This window comes from Macaca fascicularis, chromosome 1, assembly GCF_037993035.2.
Source record: "Macaca fascicularis isolate 582-1 chromosome 1, T2T-MFA8v1.1".
NCBI lineage: Eukaryota > Metazoa > Chordata > Mammalia > Primates > Cercopithecidae > Macaca > Macaca fascicularis.
Window position 1 is genome coordinate 171,024,023 of NC_088375.1, and position 21,574 is coordinate 171,045,596.

The window sequence follows — 21,574 nt, forward strand, 5'->3', positions numbered from 1 at the left end:
GCCAACATGGTGGAACCCCATCTCTACTAAAAATACAAAAATCAGCCAGGTGTGCTGGCACGTGCCTATAATCCCAGCTACTCGGGAGACTAAGGCAGGAGAATCGCTTGAGCTCAGGAGGTGGAGGTTGCAGTGAGCTGAGATCACACTGCTGCACTCCAGCCTGGGCAACAGAGCGAGACTCCATCTCAAGAAACAAAAAATAACCAAAAAAAAAAAAAAAAAAGAAGGAAGGATAGAGTTCCTAAAATGTAGTGTGCACATGTGCACAAGCATCCCTGGATGTCCTGGGAAAGGTGATCTAGAGATCCCCCATTATCATAAACACTGGCCTGGAGTCTTGCCTGTCCAAAGAGTTCCCTAGACCACAATAAATACCACTCCAATTTGACTCAAGAATGTAGAAGGCTCCCTGGTTGACCACCAACATATTCCCATCCACATCAGCTCAGCACATATAAATTACATGGTAGAACTTTTGCCTGACTTTTAGTCCTTCTTTAGGTCAAACTACTATGCTTTAGAATATTTTCTCTGCAGAGCTGGAGAACATTAATTTGGACATTGTTAGAAAGAGACGTGGGGGAGAGGTCAGCCCAGCCACAACTGCCTTCATTCATGAGCAAGATTTAATTCTTTACGTGAAGTCTGGCAGAGGTTCCCAGCCTTGATCCATACCTGCCAGTACCTTGCCTGCCTGTACTGTGCTATTTCCAAGAATAAGTATGCTGGGCATGAGTCCTGATCATAGCCTGAGAATGAGGCCTTACCTGCTGTGTCTCTACAAGCCTGAATGATCTCAGAATGATCATAGCCTGAGAACTCCTGCCAGGGAGGTTGGAGCCATCAGCAGGCCCACATGGGCCAGGGAAGCAAGGCAGGATCCCATGTCTGCTGGGCAGGCAGTCAAAGTGGGCACTGTAGAAGTGATGCCACATGCCTATCCAAGGCTCCACTGTGACAAGGGAAGGCCTAAACCTGGTCCAGAGAGCGCTAAGCCAGGCTTGAGGGGAAGGAAATCAAACTTGAATATTACGTACCTACTGCTTTCTGGGCAGTTGGTTACGCTTTTTTCATGCACAATCTTGTTAAATAAATCTTCACTAACCTGCAAAATAGTATCACTATTCTATAGAAGAGGAAACTGAAGCCCAGAGAGGTTGAATGAATTGCCCACGGCCACATAGCTACTAGGTGGTAACTGGGGACTTAGAACCCACTGACTCCAAAGCCTGGACCTTAAATTGCTTTGAAGTGAGTTGCCTTATCATGAGACGGGACACAATCCTGTTTGGAGTTGGGTGGTTGAGGAAATTCATCCTCCTTGTCATCTCAGGAGGCTGGAGAGATGGCCAGATTTTCCAGATGACTTGGGGTTTAGGCAGGGGGTGGTCCATGTTCCCTGAGGGCTCCACGGAGCTGCCCTTTGAATGGGATGCCTATCTCCTTGCCATCAGAACTCTTATCCTTAAGGGCTCAGCTGCTTTCTACTGTCTGGGCAGGACTCCTAGCACTAGGACACCCTACCCACTTCCCATCCACCCAACACCCTGCTACCTAGCGCTGCCTCTACTGCCCCACACCAGGCTGAGTGAGTTAGAGATGTCAGCCTCAGCCCCTGTGTCTCCACAGGCCTGAAACACCGACTTGTTTTAGAACTGCCTGCCTCTGCTTCCTTCTCCTTCTTGGGCTTGTTGGCACTCACTCTCATTCACAGGCACCCTGGCTCATGAAATATCATCTGCAAATATGGGAATCTCTGCACCAGACCCACATTGTTGATGGCTCTGGAGTTGTTTATAAAAATATCCTTGGCATTCCCTGCCCGACGCGGTTCCGCATCATGCTGCACTTGTCGGCAAGCTTCGCCAGCCTGATAAAGAGCCCTTTATTTGACCTTTAGAAAAGTTATGACTCACATCACCAGCTTTCCTTCCCCTTCTAGAGTGCATGTTATCCATAAAAAGCGTCAGTATAAAGGTCATGGAGAAGATTAACCCCAGTCCTGGGTTTTAAACTTTCTCTGTAGGACACGGTCGAATCAGTGGTACCTTGTGGCCGCGGGAACTAGTTAGCTTAAATGGGGACTTGTTAGTTCAGTCAGTAACATGTCCATTCATCTTGGGACTTGCTAGTTTAGCAAGGGGCTGGATGGCTTAGGTAGGATCTGGTTAGCCAAATCATGGGCTGGTTATCTCATATTTGGACTGGAAATTGTAGTTGGTTAATGTACTTGTAGAAACATTCGCTCAACTTGTTATAGTGCTGCGCTTTGAAAGAAAAGATCTGATATTTCTTTCCCTGAGAGGAAGGCAGTATAATTCTGCCAGATTCACTAACTACAGACTTCAGGTCCCACCCCAGCTAGCAAACATACCAGTGCAAAGAGTATGAATGGATCCCTGCAGTACATCAGCATCATAGGAAGACCAGCTCTAAGCATAAGCCCAACCTTTAGATCATATCCAGGACATTAGGTCTATGTTGTCTTTGAACCTCAAGCAGGGTACCAGTAGAGAGAATAGTGAGGACCAAATGAGATCATGTTCACCTATGTACTTATTCAGTGATGTTTCTGAGTATCCACTATTGCACAGACATTGTGCAAGGCACTGGGCACTGAGGACACAGACAAGATGGTATTGTGCACACTGTTTGATGATGCTTCCTAGCCTCCCTTGCAGTTAAGATTCATCATGTGACTGAAGCTTAGCCAATAAAACATAAGCAAAAGTGATGTGCGACACCTCCAGGAGTGGCCTATAAAATCTCCTACACCATCCTCCACGTTTTCTTTCTTCCTGCTTTTGCCAGCAGATGAAGAAGGTTCAGAAAAGGACTTTGAGGCTCCACAAAATGAGGGAGCCATAAAATGGATGGATCCTGGATCCTTGATCACTGCATGGAGCAGAGGCTCCTGCCAACCCCATGTTGTCTGGACTTGATATGAAGAGAAATAAACTTTCATTATAGTAAGCCACTAAAACTTGGGGATTGTTTGTTGCAGCATTTAACCTGTCCTGACCAGTGTATGGCCCTTTACCTTTTGCTCCCTGAACTCTCTGCAGACCTTACCTTTTTCTGTTCCAAGAAAGACAGACCATCAGAGAGTCCTTCATCTTCCTTCTGCTGCATCCTTGACTTGTCTATTTGTCTTCTCCCTTGCATTCTCCATCCCCACCACCCATCAGGATGAATCCATCCACCTGGGTCATTGACATCATCCTTCTATCGCTTTGTATTCTGTTGACTGTACTCTGCCTAAAAAAAAAAAAAAAAAAAAAAAAATACATTCAGCTCTCTTCTCTCCTTAAATACAAGAGAGTCCCATTCAGTATTTCAGTAGTTGAGATAAATCATCCTTCTTATCATCCCAGGAGTCTGGAGAGATGGAGAGATGGCCAGATTCTCCAGATAGATATGGGGTTTGGGCAGGGGTCCATGTTTCCCTAGAGCTCCCTTGATCTGGTCCTTTGAAGCGGATACCTATCACCTAAAACAAAGCATGTGGATAAAATTTTAAAAAAAGAAATAAAGTATGTGGAAGGTGTTTATCAATTTGAATCCCCCTAAAGCAACTGACCTATTTGCCTCTGACCCTTCATGTCTTAGTCTGGTTGGGCTTCTATAACAAAATATCATAACCTAGTAGCTTATAAACAACAAGAATTTATTTCTTACAGTTCTGGAGGCTGAAAAAGTCCAAGATCAAGGCAGATTCAGTGTCTGGTGGGGGCCCAGTTTTTGGCTCATAGACAGCACCTTCCACATGGCAGAAGGGGCAAGAGGTCTGTCTCAGTCAGGCTTCTTTTTTTTTTTTAAGATGGAGTTTCGCTCTTTCACCCACACTGGAGTGAAGTGGTGCTATCTTGACTCACTGCAACCTCTACTCCCCCGGGTTCAAGTGATTCTCCTGCTTCAGCCTCCTGAGTAGCTGGGATTACAGGTGTGAGCTACTGCGTCCAGCCTCAGGCTTCTTTTATAAGGGCACTAATTTCATCCATGAGGGCTCCAACCTCATGATCTAATCACCTCCCAAATGTCCCACCTCCTAATACCATCACCTTAGGGTTGGGGATGTCAACATATGAATTTGGGGGCACAGAAACAAGCATTTCACAAGTTAATTTCTGAAGAATAGGTCAGAGTTACTATTTCTGCCTTACCACTCATTGACACCTTAGCCTACAGCAATCTGGCTTCCTCTCCCACTGCTGTCATGACACTTCTCATTCAAAGATCATTAGTGATCTCTAACTTTAAGTCCAGGGGACTGTTCGCAGGCTTTTTCCAGCTTAATCTTTCAGAAGTTCCTGATACCTGACCGGCCTCTCCTCTAACTTACCCTAGCACAATGTTTTCAGCCCTTCTCTCCCCTGGTTCTTTTTGCTGCCTCTAAATGGAGGAGTGCCCCCAAATTCTGCTCTCAGCCAACTCTTTTCTCTCTAAATGTGCTTATTTGGCAAATAGGGCTATTATTGCTACTAATAATAAAAACTAACATCTATGGGATATGTATCTGAGACAAGTGCCAAGCATACCACATGCATTATCCTGCCTAACCCTAACAAAAACTTGACGAGGTTAGTGGTGTCTTAATCTCATTATAAAGACGAGAAAGGCTAGGCAAAAAGCAGGGTTAAGTAAGTTGTACAATGCCACACAGCTGGCATGGGTTGGAGCTAGACAAGACCAGTGCTGCCCATAGGGTGCCCTTTTTCAAATATGAAATCACCATTCTCATCCACTTCCAAAAAGGGCAGCCTATGGGCAGGCACTAACTTTCCTCTGGGCAGGTGCAACCCCATTTCAGAGTACTTGGTTTGGTAAGCAGAGGGAGCATTTAGCCCCACTCGTCTCCTTAACCAAATCCCCTACTGCAAGGCACAAAGTACAAGAGTGTACAAGGAACTCATGGAACCAGAATTCAAACTCTGGCCTCTGTAACTTCAGAGACAGATGTCTCACCAACCCGCTATGCCCTACCTCACAGCATGTTGTGAGGATTAAAACTAAACAGATCATGAATGTAGAGCACTTGGCTCAGAATTTGGTGTGTAAGAAGTACATGATATAAAATAGTCACTATTATTGTCATATTATTCATATCACCATTCTCATCCACTTCCAAAGCTTCAACAAACTCATTCATCAAATGTTTAATTATTGCTCATGTGCCAAGCAGTACACCAGGTGCTGAGGTTTCAAAGATGAATAAAACACTGTTCCTGCCTTATTGTGTTGAAAATCTAGCAGGAAAGAAAGCCACAAAAACAATGAACTGAAAAAGTGACAAGCACAGTAACCAGAGGTGATACAAAGTGCTGTGTGAGCACAGAGAAGAAAGCGTTACACCAGTGTGGGTTAGGGACAAGGGACAAGCAGATTTGGTGATGGCTTCAGAAGGGAAGGGAAATTTTAAAGGAGTCTGGATCGTTAGATGCTGGCCAGTCTAGACGACTTGGAGGGACAATCTAGAGAGGGGAAACTGCAGGAACAAAAGCAAGGCATGGCAATAGGGAAGGACATAGTTTATGTGGCCTGGAGTTTGCGCTTGTCAACCAGAAGTCATTGAAAGTAAGTAAGCAGGGCTGGGATGCAGTCAGATCTTGGTTTTAGAAAGCAAGCCCTGGCATGTAGAATAGTGTTTTGCACATAGTCAGAGCTTAGTAAATATTTAGAAAAATGAATGAATGAATGAATGGCTTGAAGGAAACCTAGCCTCCGTGGTGTAAGCACTGAAGACATTCACACATCAATTTTAAAGTCCTCCGGGGCTGCATAAACATGTGTGCTCACACTGCACTGTGGGATCAAACTTGTATTTACAGAATGTTAGCACTGAAAGAGTCCCTGACGAGGAACCACTCCTGTCTAACCCTACCAACCCAGAAGCCGAGGCCCAGAGAAGGAAGTGGCTTGTTGAAGTGATTCATCTCATGACCCAGTCTCAATTTTGGCTGCTGCAAGCATGACCATCCTTGAGTCTAACGACCTTTCTAAGTTTCTGATTTGATCAGGTGCTTCCTTTAGGGATTCTGTTTTTTCTCGAGCACACATCTTTCATATTTCTATCTCCATGACTTGCTTATATGCCTGGGCCCCCGCTAGAATGCCTGCTTCTGTATTCTTTCCAAAGATGATTCATCCTTCAAGCCTCTTTTCCTCCAAGAAGCCTCCCCGGACTACCCTGGCATAAGCGGTCTTTACTTTCACTAGCAGCAGTTCTTGAATACTTATTGTATGCTAAGAACTGTGCTTGGCAATTTACATTCATGCATTATTTATATGTAACACATGTAATACACGTAAAATATGTTTACATTTATTACTTAACCTTTACAAGAGGCCTATTAAATGTGGGCTATTGTTATCTCCAGTTTTCAGAAGAAGGAATGAAATCCCCATCAACATAAGAGCTAATCGTGTACTAGACAGTGGGTTAAATTCTTTCCATGGATTATCTAGATTATCCCCACAGCAACCCCATTAAGTTGGTACTGTTACTATCATTTTAACTGAACTGACCAGAAACCTGAGGCTCAGAATGGTGAACTGATTCAAATTCTCATAGAGATTACGTCATGCATCCAGGATCAAACCCAGCCCCGCTGGCTTCTCAGTGAGGATGATGACTTGCCCAGGGTCATCCCCAAGCACGGGTGGAGCCAGGTACCCCCTGATCTGAAAGCCCATGCTTCACCCCCTGCCCTAGACAGCCTTCCATCACCCAACTGTCCATCCAAACCACCACTCACTTGATTCTTTTTCTTGGTTTGTTTTTGTTTTTGTTTTGAGGCAGAGTCTCGCTGTGTCGCTCAGGCTGGAGGGCAGTAGCACGATCTCTGCTCACTGCAACCTCTGCCTCCCAGGTTCAAGCAATTCTCCTGCCTCAGTATCCAGAGTAGCTGGGATTCCAGGCACCCACCACCACGCCTGGCTAATTTTTATATTTTTAGTAGAGATGGGGCTTTGCCATGTTGGCGAGGCTGGTCTCGAACTCCAGACCTCAAGTGATCCACCTGCATCAGCCTCCCAAAGTGCTGGGATTACAGGTGTAAGCCACCAAGACTGGCCCTCATATTATTTCATTAATGAATTATTCTTTACCCTTTAGATGGTATTCATTCGTGTGTTGATTCATTGACTCTGTAAATATGCTTAGAACTTATGCTAAATGTCAGCTCTTCGAAATGTGTTTGATGAACAAGTCAAAATGGTCTCTGGTCTCACAGGGTTTGCAATATGTTGGAGTGCCTTTTAAGTGGCAATCCTCATATTATTTCTCTCTCTCTTTTTTTTTTTTTTTTTTTTTTTGAGTCAGTCTCAGTCCATCACCATATTGGCCAGGCTGATCTCAAACTCCTGACCTTGTGTGATCCGCCCACCTCGGACTTCCGAAGTGCTGGGATTACAGGTGTGAACCACCACACCAGGCCCTTTACTTGTTATTAAATAATATGTTTGTTCCCATGTTTTTCTTCTCTAGCTGGATCGCAATTTCCTTCTGGACAGAAAATGTGCCTTCGAAACCTCAGTATCCCAACACATGAGTGCTTATGCTGTATTGATTAAATGGTTGACTAACAAGATGACTCAACTACAGAAATAATTTTGCATTTTTTTGAGTATGGAGGTGTTTGTATCAACCAGCAGCCCAAAGTTACACTGCAGAAATGGTGATTGCAAATCCCATTTACTTTTCATACCTTATAAAGTACAGCCCAAAATAAAAATGTCATGTGCTTAAAAGAAAAAAAAAAACCTTGAAATTCATATTTCTCTTGAAGGGTTACCTTTTTTGAACACCTCTGAGTCCCTAGAACGCCACTAAGTAGTTGCTCTATAAATACCGTTAATCAATTGGTGCATAGAGACACATTATATCTTAACAATGAGGAATATTTTTGTTAGGTTTTTGGTCCTCTAGACTTTTATTACAGCCTAAGTCCCATTGATTTTACACTGGTCCTGATTTCTTTATGTGAATTTCCTTCCTCACTAACGTAAGGGCCTACTCCCTGAGAACAGATTGTAAAGTTTTGAAATAGCTTTGTACAAGGAAAAAAAAAGAAAGAAAGAAAGAAAGAAAAGAATTTACTGCCAGACTATTTTTCCAGCTCTTACATAGGAAGTTAGATGTTGCCTGCTGGTTTCCTTCACTAAGGACCAGCTTTAATCCGTCGTGTTGTCGCCGTCTACTGGTGACAAACGGAAGGTGACTTGTTCTATAAGGCAAGGGCGTGGAGGCTTTTTGCCTTGAAAATATTCAGTTGCTTTTGTAGCTAAGAACATTTTGTTTTCAACAGTAAATCTGCCAGCCAGTGGCAGGCTCAGTTTACTCACCTGAATAAAAACCTTTCCCCAATGCTCAGAGCCCTCCAGGACTAATTTTATGGCAACTCTTACTTTCATTGTATCATATTCATATCCTACAATTTCACTGCATCAGAGCTTCTCCTAAGGAATTCTATTTTTCATCATTGTTTCCTATGCACCTAGCACAGGTCTGGAGACAGAGTAGTTACACAATAAATGTTCATTGAATACACGTACATGGAAATTAATTAAAGCGTGAAAGGAAGGAAGGAAGGGAGCTCCCAAGGGAGATTTTAATTTTTTTTTTTTTTTTTTTTTTTTTTTTTGAGACGAAGTCTCACTAGGTTGCCCAAGCTGGTCTCAAACTCCTGAGCTCAAGCAATCCGTCCACCTTGGCCTCCCAAATAAACTGCTAGGATTACAGGCATGAACCACCCCGCCTGGCCAAGAGAGGAAGATTTTCTATGTCTCTCAGCTCGTGGCAAGCTGCAGAAAGCCATGTTTGGTTTCATCACCAAGAAGTGCTTCCGAATTTTCATCAGCAGATTCTAAAACCAGAGAAAAAACTATTTTTTCCCTTTTCCTCTTTTTCTTGTAGCTGAGCAGAATTGAATGTCTGATGTCGTTTAAATCAAGGTGATTAGGCTCTCAGACTCTCAGGCTGTGCTTTTCACTCTTTTCTTTGAGGTTCTTGGTAACTGCAGGGCAGCTGAGTTTTTTTTTTTTCTAGAAGGCAGAATCAAAGAAACTAGTCATGCATAGCTGTGATGGACATTTGCAGGTTGTGCTGTCTAGCATCAATCTTCCTTTCCATTAGGGGAACAAAGGGGACAGTGCCCTGCCTCCTTCTCCTGGTCACCTGGCAGCCACCGACCTGGCATGTAAGCCAACATCAGCCAATTGAATACTCTTTGACTCATGGGGGGATGGTGAAACTTGGAAGGTCATTAGAGTTATTTTATAGTAGTAGTTTTGGGGGTGAAGGGCACAGACCCAGGGGTAAGCTTGCCTGGAGATTCCATGCTTCCATCAGGAGGCCATGCCCCAGACATAGCACCTTCCAGACAGTGAAAGTTGGGGCTCCAGCTTCTTGACCCTCTGGAGTTGTCTTGTGTAATGGACAATATTGAGTGTCAACTTGATTGGATTGAAGGATGCAAAGTATTGTTCCTGGGTGCATCTGTGAGGGTGTTGCCAAAGGAGATTAACATTTGAGTCAGTGGACTGTGAAGGTCAGAGCCACCTTAATCTGGATGGGCACAATCTAATCAGTTGCCAGCACAGCCAGAATAAAAGCAGGCAGAAAAACGTGGAAAGATTAGACTGCTTTAGTCTCCTGGCCTACATCTTTCTCCAGCGCTGAATGCTTCCTGCCTTCGAACATTGGACTCCAAATTCTTCACTTTTGGGACTCGGACTGGCTTCCTTGCTCCTCCGCCTGCAGATGGTCTATTGTGAGACCTCACTTTGTGATGGTGTGAGTCAATACTCCTTAATAAACTCCCCTTTATATATACATCTATCCTACTAATTCTGTTCCTCTAGAGAACCCTGACTAATACATCTTGGCTCTAGCCTCTGTTCCAAACATGGTCTTCCAGACTTTCTGGAAATTTTGTGAGCCCACATTGGAAGACTTTCCAGTTAATTCCCCTTTTGACTCAACTAAACCAAAATCAGTTTCTGCTACTTGCATTACTTGCATCTGAAAAAAATTTAATGAATTTATAACAAGCAAAGGGAAAAGAGAAGTCAAAAAAAGAGAGAGAAAAAGCATGAAAAAATGAAGGAAGGAAGGAAGGGAGGGAGGGAGGGAGGGGAGAGGAGGGGAGGGCGGGAAGGAAGAGAGAAAGATCCTGGAGTCTTCTGGTTGGCAAATGTGTGCCTATCATATGCTCAATGTATAGTAGGCAATAAAGTTGGATCAAAGAAAAGTTCCTCTATGAAAAAAATTAACATATTACAGGATACTTGTTTGGTAGTCTCCTTACCCGATCCCCATCTCAGCTCTAGAGTCTCTTTGGGAGTCAGAAAAATTCAAATCCCCTACTCAAAGCATGTGGTCCATCCAGCAGGAACCACCTGGGAACTTGGAGAAATGCAGAATCTCAGATGGTTCCCAGACTGACTGAATCAGAATGTGCGCTTACACAAGGTCCTCAGTGCACATTACAGTTTGAGAAACACCGTCCATAACACCATGGTTACGTTGCTTTCTTTCTCATGTCTCACAGTTTTCATGTGTACAATGTAAAAAATAATAAGACCTAATCCATGTATACAGTACAAGCATATGAAATTGTAAATATTAAACCATTTTGGCCTATTCTAACCTACTACTTGTTTTTAGGATTCAATCAAACTTTCCATAGAAAGTGATTATCACAGTGCCTGGCACAAAGGTAAAATCGGTAAATCTGTCCCCAGCCTTGGTACTTGGTACATGAAGTTTTCTTCATGTAAACTTTCAGTTCAAGTTTCACTTGTTCAGGACATTGGAAGTAAACTCCAATTATTGGATGGAAGGTGAGAAGGTGATGAGTTCATTGATATAGGAGAATACAAATGACTTCACCCAGTTCCACATTCTTTCTCACGATCTGCTCTACGCCAGTTACTGTGCTAGATGTTGAGGATCCTGACGGCAGCCCAACAGATCAGAGTCTCTGGGAGAGAATAACATCAGCCGTGTGTTCAGCACTGTTCCTTGCAGACATTATGGATGGATAACAGAGTTATCCATCCATTCTTTCATTTTATTCTCACAAAGCCTTGAAATGAGCATTAGCCCCCTGAGTAAATAAGAGAACTAAGGCTGAGTCTAGAAAATGTCCATAGCCAGCAGCTAATAGATGATGAAACTAGATTTACAATCCAGACAAGGTTAGCTAATCAGTGTGCCCAGTTGCCAAAATATGTCCCCACTGTGGCCTGGAAGCTTCCTGAAGCCAAAGAGTTTGGGTGTGGTCTTCTTCTCAATCCCCTGCCTCTTCTGGCTGCATCCTCAACCTCACCTATTCCGATATCCAATTCTAATACGATAAAATGTTGCCTCCCACACCAGCTGGCTTGGTTCCTAAATGAGGGACTGCTTTTAATTCTGGTCTAAGATGCAAACACAGTATCAGTCTAGGGCAGCATTTCCTGGACATCTGTAGGAAGCGTTCTAGACTTGGGCGAGTATCTTGTTTACTCTCCAGCTTTAGCTGGTTTTATCAATTTTAAGTCTTTTCTTCATCTCCATCACAATAGAGACCCAAGACCCCCAAGTCAAAGTTGCCTTACCGTTGTATCCAAAAGCCTGGGATGTGGAGAAATGCCTGCCCTTGGGTGCCCTGCCATTGCGTGTTGGGTTACCTCTCCAGCCTTCACTGTGGCCATTCTAAAATGGGTGCTGTTCATGGTACTGGTACCAAAACAGAGATATAGACCAATGGAACAGAACAGAGCCCTCAGAAATAATACCACACATCTATAACCATCTGATCTTTGACAAACCTGACAAAAACAAGAAATGGGGAAAGGATTCCCTATTTAATAAATGGTGCTGGGAAAACTGGCTAGCCATAAGTAGAAAGCTGAAACTGGATCCCTTCCTTACATCTTATACAAAATTTAATTCAAGATGGATTAAAGACTTAAATGTTAGACCTAAAACCATAAAAACTCTTGAAGAAAACCTAGGCAATACCATTCAGGACATAGGCATGGGCAAGGACTTCATGTCTAAAACACCAAAAGCAATGGCAACAAAAGCCAAAATTGACAAATGGGATCTAATAAAACTAAAGAGCTTCTGCACAGCAAAAGAAACTACCATTAGAGTGAACAGGCAACCTACAGAATGGGAGAAAATTTTTGCAATCTACTCATCTGACAAAGGGCTAATATCCAGAATCTACAAAGAACTCAAACAAATGTACAAGAAAAAAACAAACAACCCCATCAAAAAGTGGCTGAAGGATATGAACAGACACTTCTCAAAAGAAGACATTTATGCAGCCAACAGACACATGAAAAAATGCTCATCATCACTGACCATCAGAGAAATGCAAATCAAAACCACAATGAGATACCATCTCACACCAGTTAGAATGGCGATCATTAAAAAGTCAGGAAACAACAGGCTCTGGAGAGGATGTGGAGAAATAGGAACACTTTTACACTGTTGGTAGGATTGTAAACTAGTTCAACCATTATGGAAAACAGTATGGCGATTCCTCAAGGATCTAGAACTAGATGTACCATATGACCCAGCCATCCCATTACTGGGTATATACACAAAGGATTATAAATCATGCTGCTATAAAGACACATGCACACGGATGTTTATTGCGGCACTATTCACAATAGCAAAGACTTGGAACCAACCCAAATGTCCATCAATGACAGACTGGATTAAGAAAATGTGGCACATATACACCATAGAATACTATGCAGCCATAAAAAAGGATGAGTTCATGTCCTTTGCAGGGACGTGGATGAAGATGGAAACCATCATTCTCAGCAAACTATCGCAAGAACAGAAACCAAACACCATATGTTCTCACTCATAGGTGGGAATTGAACAATGAGAACACTTGGACATAGGAAGGGGAACATCACACACCGGGGCCTGTTGTGGGGTGGGGGAAGGGGGGAGGGATAGCATTAGGAGATATACCTAATGTAAATGATGAGTTAATGGGTGCAGCACACCAACATGGCACATGTATACATACGTAACAAACCTGCACGTTGTGCACATGTACCCTAGAACTTAAAGTATAATTTTTTAAAAAGTTAAAAAAAGTTAAATAAATAAATAAAAATAAATAAAATGGGTGCTGTTGTGGATTCATTCATTTAGTGGAAAAACACAGGCTGCCTGTTGTGGCCAGGCACCGTGCTAGGGGCTGGTGATACTGCAGGGTGGCAGAACTGCTATGTCCCCTAAGGTCTTCTCATTTTGGGGTAAACTGGCCCAACAGACTCTCAGCATCCATATGTCTTTCCTTTAAGGCCTTTCTTTTTTAAAATGGAGGAAACCTGCTGTATCCATGTACAAGACAGGACAGACAAGTCTTAGAATTAACAGCCCCAGGGCAGCTCTAGCTCCCCCACTCCTCAGGCAGGTAAAGTCTAAGGCAGGTATTTGACATTAGCTCCCAGTGTGTCCCCACTGGGGTTAAGCTCCAGCTTCCCAGATGGTAAGGTGATCAAAAAACTTCATTCTTCACTGGCCTCCTTCCCTTCCCTGCCTTGCCTCCCTACTCCCCTACAAGAGTTGCTGGAGAACACTTCCTAAATAAACCATTTGCACTAGAATCTTAGTCTTGGAGACTGTGTGTGAGGAAACCCCCCTCAAGATGAGCTACATCTGTGTCCTCAGAGGCACACCCTGGCGCCAATCATTTGCTGTGCTATCAGCTATTATTCTCAAATTATTTATTCAACAGCTATTAAGTGGGGCTGGGGATGTCCTATGGACAAATGTCATAAGTAAATGCTGATTTCCTATGAATAAATATATTTACAGAAACAATCTAATTACAACTTCTTGTTTACTGGCTAAAGCAGAATATGTGCTCAGGAAAATTCGACAATATTTCCACCCTTTCTGGAGTTCTGGTTCCCTCTTGGGTTTTCCTTGCTGACTTCCTAAAGTGGACTTCTTAAAGAGACACTTTAAAAGGTTTTGAAAATTAGAAATTTCCCGGCAAACAGCATGAACTATGCATTCATCCTGTGGTTTTTAGAACTTCAGCAGATTATGTATGAGTCCCACACATAAAGAATTTTTGGGTTTCACAAAAACTCAGCAGAGATTAGCCTGGGCCAGCAAGTGTGCTTCATTCCATTCCCACTGACGGTCGCCATCTCCCTCGGCGGGAGGAGAACTAGTTTACGTCTTGCCAATTTAATCCCATGATGTCTCGGTCCCCTGTGTAACTCAGCATCCTGGCTGGCCGCCGCCTGGCTGTCCCTGCATTCATCTTCACCTGCCCTCTTGGTGCTGTCTGGGCTGCCTTCCCTTCAGCATTAAGAGACCCTGACAGACAAGAGCCGTGGGGCTCCACGGCCAGATGCCAAGCTGAGCCTTGCACATGACTCAGACTCAGGACATGACTTCTGCAACTGCCTGCCTCTCCACCTGACCCTCATCCCTTCCCCAGACTCTGGGTGGGAGAACAAGAGTCTTGATATAGAAACCCTCAAGACATGAGCAGCCTTGCTGGGGACTAGGAGCAAGCAGGCATGCGGGACCCCTGGCCGGTTCGGGGCCTCCAGAACCTCCTGCAGAGCTTCCTCACTCCTTTTTTTCATGGCAACTGAAGGAAGTGAGTGAAACGCTGAATCCAGTTTGAACTGACAACTACTTAGGGGGCATCTCCTATATCCCTAGCACCATATGGATCCCCATGCAGGGAGAAAGATGCTTCAGATTCATAAGATGTAGTCTATGCATTTGAGGAATTAATAGGCTTCTTATTAGAGAAATGATTTAAACACATTAACTGATTAACAACCTGAATCTGAGTCAGCTGCAGTACAGACCACTGGGTCAGTTTTTTGGAGAAGAAAGGAGCAACAGGGAGACAGAGAAAATGACTTTTATTAAACATCTACTTCCTGCCATGTATTTCACATTCAACTGCTCATTGAATCTTCCAATCACCTTTAAGATAGATATTACCATTATTATTATTCTAATTATTATTATTATTTCCATTTAACAAATGAGGAAACTAGAGACAGAATAAAACAATTTGGTTACACAGCCATTGAAGGGACAGAGCTGGGATTTTAAGCCAAATCTGCCAAATTCTAAGTCTTGTGGATTTTTTTTTTCCCTCACTGCTGCCTTGACCTCCTGGGCTCAAGCAATCCTCCCACCTTAGCCTCCCCAGTAGCTAGGACCACAGGCACATGCCACCACAACCAGCTGATTTTTTTTTTTTTTTTGTAAAGACAGAGTCTCACTATATTGCCCAGGTTAGTCTCAAATTCCTGGGCTCAAGCAATCCTCACTTCCACCTCGGCCTCCCAAAATGCCTCACACAGATGTAAGCCACCACACCCAGCCTTGTGGTCTTAATATTACACCAAATCCAGATTTTGACTGAAATTATTTGGTTTAATGTAGGAAGAGAAAATTTCAATGCAGATGAGGAATCTGAATTGCATGTGAGAGCTGGTAATATCTGGCTGGACAGAGACGAGAAGGGATGCTGCTCTGAGTTTGAGAAATAATATGAAAGGCAATGTGTCATGGAAATGGATGTGTGATGTCTGGCACCTAGAATAGGACCCAGTGCAGGGAAGATTGTAGGATGGATAGATGAACGATGGGTGGATGGGTGGAGAGATGGATGAACAAGTGGATGGAAGGATGGACGGATGGAAGGATGGATGGTGAATGGACGAATGGATGGGGGATAGATGGATGGAGGGGTGGGTGGATGAGTAGATAGATAGATGTGTGGATAATGTGATGAGTGGACCAATGAATGAGTGAGTGGGTGGGTGGGTGGATGGATGGATGGATGGATGGATGGATGGATGGATAGATGGATGGACAGATGAGCAGATGGATGGATGGATGGATGGATGGATGGATGGATGGATGGATGAGTAGATGAATGGATGGAGGGGTGGATGTATAAATGAAGGAATGAATGATGATGTCACTGCATATATGGCATAATAGTCACTTACAAAACATAAGTACAAAAATAGTAGTGATTTTTGGCTGGGCACGGTGGCTCACACCTGTATTCCCAGCACACTGGGAGGCCGAGGTGGGTGGATCACTCGAGATCAGGAGTTTGAGACCAGCCTGGCCAACACAGCGAAACCCCACCTCTACTAAAAATACAAAATTAACCGGGTGTGGCGGTGTGCACCTGTAGTCCCAGCTATTTGAGAGGCTGAGACAGGAGAATCACTTGAACCCGGGAGACAGAGGTTTCAGTGAGCCGAGATCATGCCACTGCACTCCAGTCTGGGTGGCAGAGCGAGACTCTGTCTCAAAAAAAAAAAAAAAAAAAAAAGAAAGAAAGAAAAGAAAAAGAAAAGAAAAGAAAAAGTAGTGATTTTTTAAAAGTATATCAAGATGTTAACTTGAAAACCAATGTTGTCCCTCAAATGTGTCATCTCCAAGAGTCTATGGATATTTTGCCCGGAGGATTTTAAAACTTTATGTTAAATTTGTACTTTGGGCTGGGCTGAGGCAGGAAAATCGCTTGAACTTGGGAGGCAGAGGTTGCAGTGATCCGAGATCGCACCACTGCACTCCAGCTGGGGTGACAGAGAGAGATCTGTCTAAAATTAAAAAAAAAAAAAAAAATTTTTTTACTTTCCCATTTCTAAGCTGTGTGATTTTGGGGAATTTTCTTAACCTCTCTGGGCCTAGGTTTCTTCATCGATATATTGGGGATAATGCTTTACAACATTCTTTGGAGGAGAACCAATGCTTGTAAAGCTCTTAACGCACAGTGCCTAACACTCAATAATGACAAGTAAACTTTACATATAAATAAATACTGTGGAGCAGATTAATTTGAGGCCTTTTTGTGGCCAAGAGTCTACCTAACAAGCATGACCTATCATTTGTTAAAACCATTTTCAGGGAGACAGAAGTAGTCTAGACTAAAGTGTGCTAATTAAGGCTTGGAACCACCCAGATTCTAAAATCCAAAAGATAGATCAGCAGCGCAAGGATTTCAATTCAGGGACTTTGAAGATAGAGTCATTTTGAAATCTCAATGCACCCACGGTTTACTTACACAGCAAATAAGAGTGGACTGCATCTCTCCACGTGGACCCCTCAGGCTGCGGTCATTGCAGCTAGACTGCGGCCACAGCAGGAAGTTATGACAGACTTTAACCAGGGCACAGGAAGAGGCCACAGGGCAGATCCAGGCTTGCAGAGCTTATAAGAGATGGGAGATCTGGCGGGGCGCATTGGCTGACACCTGTAATCCTAGCACTTTGGGAGGCTGAGGTGGGTGGATCACAAGGTCAGGAGTTCAAGACCAGCCTGGCCAATATGGTGAAACCCCGTCTCTACTAAAAATACAAAAATTAGCCGGGCGTGGTGGCAGCTGTCTGTAGTCCCAGCTACTCGGTAGGCTGAGGCAGGAGAATCGCTTGAACCTGGGAGGCAGAAGTTGCAGTGAGCTGAGATCACATCACTGCACTCCAGCCTGGGGTGACAGAGCAAGACTCTGTCTAAAAAATGGAAGGAAGGAAGGAAGGAGGGAGGGAGGGAAGGAGGGAGGGAGGGAGGGAGGGAGGGAAGGAAGGAAGGAAGGAAGGAAGGAGAGAGGAAGGGAGGGAGAGAGGGAGAGAAGGAGAGAAATAGGAGACCTGGCTGGGCGCAGTGGCTCAAGCCTATAATCCTAACACTTCGGAAGGCCAAGGCGGGCGAATCACCTGAGGTCGGGAGTTCAAGACCAGCCTGACCAACATGGAGAAACCCCATGTCTACTAAAAATACAAAAATTAGCCGGGCGTGGTGGCACATGCCTGTAATCCCAGCTACTCCGGAGACTGAGGCCAGAGAATCGCTTGAACCCAGGAGGCGGAGGTTGCAGTGAGCCGAGATTGTGCCATTGCACTCCAGCCTGGGCAATAAGACTGAATCTCCGTTTCCAAAAATAAAAAAGGGAGACCTTCATCGAGAAAAACAAGAAACAATAGTGTGATTGCACATTTTACCAAAGCATATGACCACATGAGCGCATTGCTAGGGTGCTTCCCAGTGGGGCCTTGCACGGAGCCAGAGCAAGGGCAGGATCCTGAAGCTTAGGCTTCACTAGCTTCATGATATATCCACCTTTGGTCATAGGAAGCAGCCCCTGCCTTGAAATAGGACTGTTTTGCCTTCAATAAACACAATCTGGTCTTGCATATAGACCTACAGAACCTCAGTACCTAAATATACCGCAGAAAGTATCTATCTAGCTCACTCATTTTATATGCAGGGAGAACGAGAAGTGAAGTGTTTAGGTCAAGGTCATACAGACTGGAATAATTAGAGCCTAACAGGCAAATGAATTCCATGGGAAAGAAGGTACCTTGGAAACTTCAAGCTTGTAAACCTAAATTATCCTTTTGTAAATCGATATTATCCATACAAATAAAAATCTATTTTAAAAAAAGGAACAGCATAACAAAAACATATTAATCTATAGGCTAGACAAGCAGTTGAGAATAGCTTTTAATAATATTTTCCAAGTATACGGCAAAGAACACTTCTTAAATTGCTTTGAAACTGTCTTCTACAATTGAATCATTCACGCATCCAAAAACTATTAAGCATTATCTTATCCCCTGAAAGCAGAGCCCAGGACAAAGATTTGGACACAGGTAGTTTACTCAGGAGGTGAGCCAGAAAACAGAAAGGAGGGGGCAGGGAGAGGAAGACAGAGGAGGAGGAACAGCCAATAGGAGAGTGTGAGCAAGTTACTACTATGGGCAACTATGGTTCACTTCTGCAGGAGCCCTCACGAGAAATTGTGAAGCATACACCTTGGGTAGTTCCTTGTAAGACTGGAGGCTTTTTATCCATAAACTCCCACCTCTCATTTGTTGAAGATTATCCTGGGGGCATGAACTCTGTAGCTCTTTTGGACTGTGCCTTTTTCTTTTTGCTTTTCCTTGCCTTGCCTCTTCAAAAACCCTAAGAAAAGTTTAGGAGCCAGACGTGGTGGCTCACATGTGTAATTCCAACACTTTGGGAGGCCAAGGTGGGAGGATCACTTGAGGTCGGGAGTTCGAGACCAGCTTGGGCCAACATGGCAAAACCCCATCTCTGCTAAAAATACAAAAATTAGCCAGGCGTGCTGGCAGGCGCCTGTAATCCCAGCTACTTTGGAGGCTGAGGCAGGAGAATCGCTTGAACCCGGGAGAAGGAGGTTGTAGTGAACTGAGATCACACCACTGCACTCCAGCCTGGGCAACAGAGTGAGACTCCAGAGTGAGACAGACAGACAGACAGACAGACAGACAGACAGACAGAAAGAGGGAGGGAGGGAGGGAGGGAGGAAGAAAGGAAGGAAGGAAGGAAGGAAGGAAGGAAGGAAGGAAGGAAGGAAGGAAGGAAGGAAGGAAGGAAGGAAGGGAGGAAGGAAGGAGCTTAGGGAGCAGGAAGCATAGAACTGCCCACCACAGCTTCAGCTGAAATCAGAGGTGGGCTTCGGGGCTGTGGCATGGGCCCTCAGGAATGCTTGCCACAAATATCAACCATGTACCAGGAGCCGATGTCCATCTAATCCTCTATTTTTAAACCAGGCTGATCTACCTGCATAGTCCAAAGAGCCATAAATACACATCTCAAAGCCACATGGCAATCATTCAACAAATGCCTGTCAGGCACTCACCATGGCCCTGGTATTGTTTTAGGAACTGAATAAAGAATGGTGAACAAGGCAGACCTTGTCCCTCTCTTGAACTGTATACTCTTGTGAGGGGGAGACAATAAATAAAGAAATGAACACACAAAAACATAGACAACTTGTTTGATAGCATTAGATACCACTCATGCTGACAATTGTACTGTGGGGTTGTAAATGAGGAAGCAACTGCTTCAGGATGGCTGGTCAGGGAAGACTTCTCTGAGGAGGTGGCATTTGCAGAGATCAGAAGGTCATGGGGACATCATAAGGATATTGACGGGGCGGGGGATGAAGAGGATTCTGCAAAAAGGAAGCAGCTAGTGCAGAGTCCATCAAAAAGGATCTTGAGGCGGGAGCGGTGGCTTACACCTGTAATCCCAGCACTTCGAGGGGCCAAGGCGGGCAGATCCCTTGAGCTCAGGAGTTTGAGACCAGCCTGGGCAACATGGTGAAACCCCGTCTCTACTAGAAATACAAAATTAGCTGGGTGTGGTGGCGATGCCTGTCATCCCAGCTACTCAGGAGGCTGAGGCATGAGAATCATTTGAACCGGGGAGGTGGAGGTTGCAGTGAGCCGAGATCGTGCCACTGCACTCCATCCTGGGTGACAGAGTGAGACCTTGTCTCAATAAAAAGAAGCTCGAAGTGTGTGAGGAACCCATGACAGGCCAGGGTATCCAGGGCACCAGGCGAGGAGGTTGAAAAGGTTGTCAGGGCGAGATCCTGCTATGTTTATGAGCTGGGGCTAGATGTTTGGTTTTTATTCTAAGTGTGTTGTGAAGTCATTAGAGGGTCTTAAAAGGAGAGTGGCATGCTGTGGTTTTGTTTGTAAGAGTTCATTTTGGCTGCCATGTGGAGAATGGGGGTGAGGCAGGAGCAGAAGCTGTGGATTACCCATTGCTGTAATCCGGGTGCCTTGAACTGTGTGGCACCAGCAGAGAAAAGTGGAGAGTTTCAGAGCATATTTCTGAGGTCAAGTTGATGGCACTGTCAGGTACACTGAACTGAAAAAACTGAAGGATAGCTCCTAGATTTTTGGCCTGAGCATCTGGATGCCTGGGGATTATTTGTTGAGACGGGAAAAACTACATATATTAGTCCAGGTTCTCCAGAGAAACAGAACACACACACACACACACACACACACACACACACCCCGGAGAGAGAGAGAGACAGTAAGGAATTGGCTCATGTGATTATGGAGGCTGAGAAGTCTGACATCTGCATGTGGCAACTAGAGACTAAGGCAAGCTGATGGTAGAGCTCCAGTCCAAGTCTGAAGGCCTGAGAACCAGAAGAGCCCATGGGGTAAGTTCCAGCCCAAGGCTGAAGGTAAGAGAGGAATGATGTTGCAGCTCAAAGACAGTCAGATATATAGAGAGAATTATTTCTACTCAGCCTCTTATTCTATTCAGGCCTCGACTGAATAAAGTCCATTCACTTTAGGGGGAAGACAATCAACTTTCCCTCAGTCCACAAACACAAATGTTCATCTCACCCAGAAACACCCTCCCAGACACACCCAGAGATAATGCTTCACCAAATATCAGGGTACCTTCTGGACCAGCCAAGTTGACACCTAAAATTAACCATCACACCAGGGAAAGAATAAGATGATTATGATCATGCAAGGGATCAAGATTTCTGTTTGAGCCCCATGAATTTGAGGTGCCTAAAAGACATCCCAAAAAGTGACAAATGGACCGTGGGATATAGAAACTTCAAGTTCTGGGATGAGCCCATGGCTGGAGATCTAAATTAGGAATTTACTGATTTAGGTATGGCTTTGAAGCCAAGGAACTGGATGATGCCACCTAGAGGACAGCAAGGGTCCATGGCAGAACCCTGGGGCACTCCAAGGTACTCCGTGTATA

The 21,574-nt window shown here is 44.3% G+C and overlaps 1 long non-coding RNA gene across 4 annotated transcripts in view; it reads right to left on the minus strand.

Moving 5' to 3' along the window:
• Positions 1–21,574, minus strand: part of LOC107127271 (uncharacterized) — a 63,516-nt gene that overhangs the window by 32,542 nt on the left and 9,400 nt on the right. For 3 of the 4 annotated variants that reach the window (XR_006691775.2, XR_010578055.1, XR_010578054.1), the window contains exon 1: positions 3,076–3,563. This is a non-coding gene — a long non-coding RNA (uncharacterized lncRNA). Of the gene's footprint in view, positions 1–3,075; positions 3,564–21,574 lie in introns of those variants that run through there. The other variant, XR_012419203.1, reaches the window with a different exon arrangement.